The sequence below is a fragment of the Hevea brasiliensis genome, chromosome 16, assembly GCF_030052815.1.
Source record: "Hevea brasiliensis isolate MT/VB/25A 57/8 chromosome 16, ASM3005281v1, whole genome shotgun sequence".
Lineage (NCBI taxonomy): Eukaryota > Viridiplantae > Streptophyta > Magnoliopsida > Malpighiales > Euphorbiaceae > Hevea > Hevea brasiliensis.
In genome coordinates this window covers 16,260,294-16,268,234 of record NC_079508.1, presented here as the reverse complement: position 1 = coordinate 16,268,234, position 7,941 = coordinate 16,260,294, and the positions used below count along the sequence as shown (strand labels likewise).

Here is a 7,941-nt window from a genome sequence, read left to right as displayed (position 1 = left end):
AGCAGGACCTCTCCTATCTCTAACATCACTCTCAGCCGGGGGATGATTTTCTACTTCTCCTTCTACTGCCTTCTATGACTCAGGGTCCATACCTTAACATAAAATAAACAGAGAAAATAGATTTGCATTAGTGTCACCTCGACTCTTATGAATGCAATGCATGTTATGCACACAATCTTATTCTATCTATCGATGCCTAAGAATGACTAAATCGTGCTCTGATACCAATAAATGTAAAACCTCCTACCCGGTCTACAGTGTATCCGAGCAAGGCGTGCTACACTTGGTGTCGGAGCACCCTATCTTATCTTACTTTATTCCTTTAATAATTTGTTCTCGTTATATTTTAAAATAAATTATAGTCTAAGGAGAAATTGATGGAGTTTTCCCTATTTTATTACCATTTAACGTATTTCACTGCTTACATGTTTAAAATTTTCAATAATAATTTTCAGTAATAATCTCATTCATACACATTATAATCATCTCAGTATTTCAAATATCATTCATGTATTCCATATTACATAATCATTCCAATACAAATCCATTCTTGCTTAATTTATATATAAAAATTTTCAAACTTCATTAAGATACATGATTTACACACTAATTACATAAATTCATAATTTACATGATATACAAATTAATTACATATGAGAGAGCCAATTTATTAATTTACATCACATACATATTAATTACAATTCCATAATTTACATTTCAATATAATAACTAATTATAATGTACAAAATACATAATATGACCTATATGGGCCCTATCTACATTCATTGCTGAGGAGATAACAACCTTGGACACTTTGCAGATCCAGACTCCAAAATCTCAGTCTAATGTCCACTGGGCTTTATCTTCAGTACCTATGCTAAGGAAACAATCCATCGCGCTAAGTATTGCCGCTTAATGGTGCGATAATATAACAATAAAATAATATATACAAATAAAGAAAAAAATGAAGCATCATTGGGATACTCAGGAATTTAATTTAATTTAATATGATATTTCTAGTATTAACTATTTTTTTATTCTAATTTGTTCCTCTTTGGGAACGTTTAGTTCCTAAATTCACAGTAATAATATACAATATACAAAATTAATAAAAATACTAAGTTTATATTCATATGGTTATAGAAGGTACAATGGTAATATTTATTTAAGTTATACCTACTTTTGATAATTTTTCATCACTTTACTTAATAATTTTTATGTGGTTTGGATCATTTCATAATAACTAATATTCTTAATTCTAACTAATTCTTTTCAAGTCTTTCTAACTCATTTATTTAATTTCTAATATTTTTAATTTCTAATTTTCTTAATTTATTTCACTATCCAAGTAACCTATGACAGGCTGACTAAACTGGATAAGCAAGTCACTGGGCACTAGACACCGTGGTGTCTCGGGCAGTCATACCATGGGACGTGAAATACGGAACGTCAATCACGTATGCAATCAATATGGCTAAAATGTGACACCCCTTACCCGACTACAGTGTAGCCGAGCAAGTTATGCCACTCAGTGTGCCGGAGCACTCTATTTTATCTTAATTCATTTTTATCGTAGTTTTGAATATAACTTGTGAAATATAATTCATTTATTGAAATTATAATTTATTTGAGGTTCCGAAAATTTTAAAGAAAATCCGGCGGAGTACCGGCTAAAAATGGAGAAAACAGTTCTTCGGAACCTGTGAAAAACACTTCCTATGATCATATTCAATCATCTCATCACTCTCAAACTTCAATATCAAAATCTCAACATTTTTCACTATTCATTTCTCAATCATTCATCTCATGTGATATCATGTATAAATCACAGATAAACATTCACTTTTACATTCATTAATACGATTTTTCATTATTTACATGAACCTCAAAATACATTCCATAAGTTCAAATACATATGAGAAAATAGAAATTAGTTACAAAATGTCAAAATGAAACCTAGTGTCCTACCAATGCACTGTGGATGGTGAGGTGACACGGACACTATGCAGAACTGTGAACTGCCTTACCGAATCTGTGGTCTACTGGGCCCTCTGTCCAAATCTTCAGTACCTACGCGTTGCAAAAGCGACGCGCTAAGCATAAAGCTTAGTGGTGCCAATAATACAAGAAAATATAATATGCAAATAAAAATAATAATTTCCTTGCTATTGTGTTCATAAGAAATGAATAATTACTAACTTATTGTTTAGTCGAGGGCTAATCATGTTTTATGATATTAACTTCTTCATGCATTCCGTTAATTATTTTCTTCATGATCTTGAGCTTCTTCGTATTTTTGTAATCATTCCTGATACTTAATTTTCGTATTTTCTTTCATAATCAGTTCAATCACAGTTATACTTTTCCATGCCCAAGTAACCTATACTGGACGACTTGTAACACCCCTAAGTTCGGTAGTGCGTTCTACTGTTCCGATGACCAGTGTTGTCCGGACAGCTAGGATGCCTAGAACTATACTTCGTTATGAGTGAAGAGACATAAAATAATAAAATACAAGATAAGAAAATACAAGAAAAACAAAGGAAAAATAATAGCAAAGAAATGTAACCAAGTAAAGCGAGCCGAGAACCCTAGCGATGGGTGACCGCACCGGGAAGTCACGGCGTGGACCGTTGACTAGCCCTGGACTGCGAGGAACCCTGGAAAATATTTTTAGTACTTAAATAGACCCCTATTGAAGTATAAATACCATTAGAAATATCAAAGAAAAATTAATTAATTAGTACAAAGAAAAACGGGAAATCGAGAAAACGACAAAAATCGGTGTTACCGAAAAATTTGAAATGCAAACCGAAAAGGGGCATTTTGATCATTTGACACCTAGAGTGGACTTTTGACCTAAATGTCCATGAAAAATAAGTGGTATTACATTTTGAAAATTTAATGAAAAATGAAATTGAAGATAAAATGTAATTTAAGGAAAGTTGAGGGCAAAAGTGCAATTAAAAGAAATCTTAAATTAAACCAATTTTTAATTAACTTAATGGGGCACCACGTGGGACATTTAGTGGCCATATAAAGCCACCTTTGGACAGCACAATCTGCATCTTCTTCTTCATTTTTTTCATTAGCCGTATTGCTCTCCCATAGAAACCTCCATTGATGTCCCTAAACCAAGCTCCATGCATCCATTTTCAAGCCATTTTCCACATGATTTCCTTCATTAAATTTAGTCTACACAGCTTGGGAAGTGTTATGGCAGCAAAAAGAAGCACGATTGGTGAGGTTTTAGCAAGCTCTAACAAGAGGTAAGTGTCCATTTTCTTCCCTTGCCTAATTAAAACTTGTTTTGAGGTTGTGGGTAGTATTTTGGTTGAAAAATTGAAAGAATTACTTGAATAATTATTGGGTGTAACTTTTGGCAGCCATGGAAAGGAAAGGTGAGCAGATTATTCTCACTTGTAATTGATGTTAATTGATGAGAATTGGTGGGGATTAAAGTGCTTAAATGTAAAAGAGCTTAATTACCATGTGTATGTGTGAATTGTGCATTGAAAATGAGGTTAGGAAATCAATATGGGAGATTGAAGTATATGTGTAAATTGGGCAGCCTTGATGTGCTTAGGAAGGCCTTAAATTCAAGTATATTTAATGTTGATTTAAGAACAATGAGATGTATGTTATTGATCTTGGTTAGTTGGATTAAGTTTGAGCAATTAAATTGTTGTTAGACATTGATTTGATCAATTGAGTGTGATGGAGAATTACTTGAGTTGAATTTGTATTTGGACATTGATTTAATTGCTGGATATTTGATCACATATATTGTGGCTGGATATTGGTTGTAGTATATTGATATTGGACAATTGACCTAAGTATAAAGTGCATAATGTCTATTAGAATTGCAAAAATTTGCAATGCAAAGTGTGTTAGTAAAAACAGTGTGCATTTTAGGCTCTAAATGGAATTGTGTGACTCCAATTGGTATGAGACCAATTGGAGGTGAAACTAGGCACAAAATGTGCCAACTTTCATTAAGAAAGCATACCAAAATTCTGCTTGCAAGGTGGCATGAAAAATGACCAATTCGGATTAAGTGCAAGTGAAACCTGAAAACTGACCAATTGGGCAGCAGTTAGTATTTAGGCCATAACTCACTCAAAATAGGTCCAATTGACCTGAAATTTTAACCATGAATAGTTAAGATCCATACCTACAAGTCTTATGAAGACACAAAAGCCCAGAAATGACCATAAGCAAGTCAAACAGCTTGCACAAGTTCGGGTCCAAAAACTGGCCGAACCAAAGTTGACCAAAATTGACATAAAATGACCAAAATTGATGCCATTTGACCAGCAATAGTAAAATGACCATAACTTGGTCAACATAACTCGGATTGACCTAAAATTTTGCCCCGCGTTCCATAAGACATAGATCTACAAGTTTGTAGTTTTGACCGAAAACCGAGGGAACTAGGTCATTCGGCTAGGTCAAACTAGTATACCGGAATCCAGCAAGTTGTATTAAAATGCACTAAACAAGGAAATGAGTTTGGTAAAACGTACCAACCCTAAAATACTATCGAATGTGACATATTAGTGACACTAAAACCTAGTTTACCTAGAGCATCGAGTCGATATATTAGGTGATTAAGCAAATAATAGATTTGATGAACTACTTATCAAGCATTATCGTTAGAGACAGTTTAATTTAGTACTGAAACACTTCAAATTGTGTTTCTCAGTTAGTAAAGACTCAGGGAAAGGGAAGGAAACACTGAGTCCAGACCAGGAGACAGTCATCAGAGGTTTGTGCACAACTAGTTTTTAACTGATTTTATTTGAATATTTCATATGATTAAATGACATATTTTCTTATGTATTATGTTTAACAAGCATTGGATTTAATTCAATGATTACTGAAAATTGTTATAGTATGTATGAATTTAGCTTTGTGAAATGGTATTTCCACAAGTATTAAGCATTGTTATGGATTGAATAAATTATGTTTTGGAAAATTGTGATAGAACATGTTTTGAATTGTTATGGTAATTTTCATGGGAAAATGCAAATTTATGATTTGAATTGTGATGAGCATAAAAATTATTGGATATTAGAATTGACTTTGAATCGAATTGTATTGTGATTTATGCTCACTGAAAGGATTGTGATATTGTTTTATATCTCACTATAGATGCTTGACTAGGTTATTACCCGTCTCTCTCATTTGTTGAGAAGACAATGGAGTTAGTTGTGTTTTGATTACCATGGTACGTGCACAGGCTTAGATTTTCCTCTGATTTGAGGTTAGATCTAAGTTTATTTTATCGTTATGGCCCTTGCGGAAGATTCATTATTGTGATGGTATCAGGCACGATGATTCGACCTCCCCGACCATAGGGAGTTAGAATCTGATTCGACTTCCCCGACCATAGGGAGTTAGAATCACATCGAATATGGCCCTTTCGGATTAGTCTTGCATAGTTAGTGAGATAAAGATTGATTTTTGAGATAAAGATTGATTTTTGAGATACATAATGATTTTTGAGATACAAAATGGATTTTGAATGGTAAGGAATTGTGATTTCAATTATGGTTTATGTATAATTGATTTTGTTGGAATTACTTAAATGGTTAGTCATGATTTGATAAATTAAATTTTGTGATCAAAGTCATTTATACAAATGATTTACATTATTGGAAACGAATATTTTGAGTTTTGAAATTTGATGAGTATTCAGATTCCCAATTTATTTACTGTAAATTTTGTCAATGTATATTGTACTATGTTTTAAATTATAGTTGTGCACCATTGAGTTCACCACTCAGCGATAGCTTTGTATGCTGTCGCAGGTAAGAAGAGCATAGAGCAGTAAGTAAATTTCCTTGAAGATATATTCAGATCAGCTCCAGGTATATCATAGGTATACCCATGTACATAGGTTTTGATGTATGCATGTAATAATATGTATATAAATTATTTGAGCAGTTGTATAGAAACTCTTGTAAAATATTTTGGTATGTAATTAAATGTAAATTATTGTAAATGTAAATTTGAGATTTCATTTACTTGAATAGTTTTGTATTATATTTCTTGTATCTCAGTCTTTGAAAAATCACTGCGGATTTGAGTTGGGAAAAATGTTGTGTTGAGAAATATGTTGGAGTTGAGATTTGCAAATACATATTGAAGTGCTTTTTTACAGGTTTTCTGAAGAACTGTTTTATCCAAAATACAGAGGGCACTCTACCAAAATTTTTACAGAAATTCCAAATAATTCAAATGTGTCAATTCTATCACTTCGGTTCAAAAAGGTTTTAACACCTGTAAATAGTGCTCACCACTGTAAAAGAAGTAAGAAAAGTTTTGAAAATCCCTTGTAGTGTATTTAATGGGTTATCGATGAGCGGAGTTGGTAATTCATTAGGTATACTACGGGATCATGTTATGCCTTACAGAGGGGTAGGGTGTGACATGTTTTAGTGGTATCAGAGCAATGGTTTTAAAGTGAATTTTGAACTGTGAATTTGAAATCTTTTTGTCGGTAACTACAACTGCTCAAATGTTTGATACATATAGTATATTTACATCATAAATATGAACTAATGGAGAGGAATCTCCTTATGTTAGTTGTACAGGAATAGACAATATTGTGAAAAGATATGGAAGAGAAGAATGAGACAATAGAACAGTCTGTGATGGCAGAAGAACAAGTTGAGGCCCCAGCTCCACAAAGTGTCGAAGGTCTGACTGTACCAGTTTTACCGGTACAAATTACTGCACAAATGGCCCAACAAATGGCCACTTTCTTTCAACAACTGGCTAATAATCACACCAAGCCCAAGTATGCACCCAACCCCACAAGCGGTGTGAAATGGAAAAAGGAGAAACCTATGGGTCGAGCTCGAGCAGTAATTTGAGAAAGAGAAAAGAATTTGAGGAACCCGAGCTCGAGGATACGATAGAGATGGATCATTAAGACAGAAACCACTAAGGTCCAGTCATCGAACAACTAGAAGTTCCTACCCTCCCCGCCAATGTGAAACTTGTGGAAGATATCATGGTGGGATATGCTATAAGGCCTTTGGAGCCTGCTACAATTGTGGAAAACTTGGACACTTTGCTAAAGATTGTACTAAACCACCTCGATCTGCTCTCTGGAGTTCACAGACCGTCAGTCAGAGTCAAGATAGAAATAGAGTTGGTACTCCTCACCACTATAACACAGTGAATCAACCCGAATATAGTAGCGCACCAGTCAGAGCGTCCACTATGCGCCAAGGAGAAAGAGCAGAAACTTGGATGTAGGCTGGTAAGTTCTTAATCTTGGAAAGAAACAATTAGTTATTATTTGATCCCAGCACTACTTAGTTGTGTGTTAGTGTCAGAACTGTATGTTCTGTTGTTATTCCTTTACATGGAAATGAATTTTGATGTATTAGTGACTAGTCCTTTAGGGTAATAACTATAATAACAAGTATGATTGACATTAATTTAGAAGAATTGTTAACTAAAAGTATTTTCTAACATGCCATAAATTATAAAGCTAATTGGCAAGCCTACTTAATGTAAGGCAAGAGGACCTAAAAGTAAGTTCTGATAATAGAATTGCTCTAGATGAGGGCAAAGATGTTACTGTTAGAAATTATTAATGGATATTGTAATCGGAATCGATTTAGGATATTAGTGGATTCGAGAAAGATAAGATGTTAGAAAACCTAGCCCATGAGGTTATAACGTAGTGACTATATAATGTTCTCAATGTTTGTATTGTAAGTGCAGATTCTGATGCAGGCACGAGATTATTGTAGAGCTACGTGCTTCCTCGTGGTACAATAAATTAAGAATATTTGTAAGTAATCTATAAATTGATACTGATTACACGAATAGAGTACTAGTCTTTGAAATAAATATGAAAATTTTAGTCGAAATTTAAGACTTGAACTAGCCTATCAACGACTACACTTGTAAGGTAGCTAG

At 33.6% G+C, this 7,941-nt stretch overlaps 1 long non-coding RNA gene across 3 annotated transcripts; it reads left to right on the top strand.

Annotated features, from left to right (window-relative positions):
* Window positions 1-2,395: 2,395 nt before the first annotated feature.
* Window positions 2,396-7,273, top strand: LOC131174575 (uncharacterized). Of its 3 annotated transcripts, none has more exons than XR_009144935.1 (4): window positions 2,396-3,269; window positions 4,706-4,768; window positions 5,814-5,884; window positions 6,600-7,273. It is a non-coding gene; the product is annotated as an uncharacterized LOC131174575 (long non-coding RNA). The 3 variants fall into 3 exon arrangements; XR_009144936.1 differs by having other exon boundaries at window positions 6,592-7,273; XR_009144934.1 differs by having other exon boundaries at window positions 2,510-3,269; window positions 5,814-5,873; window positions 6,592-6,786.
* Window positions 7,274-7,941: the final 668 nt, after the last annotated feature.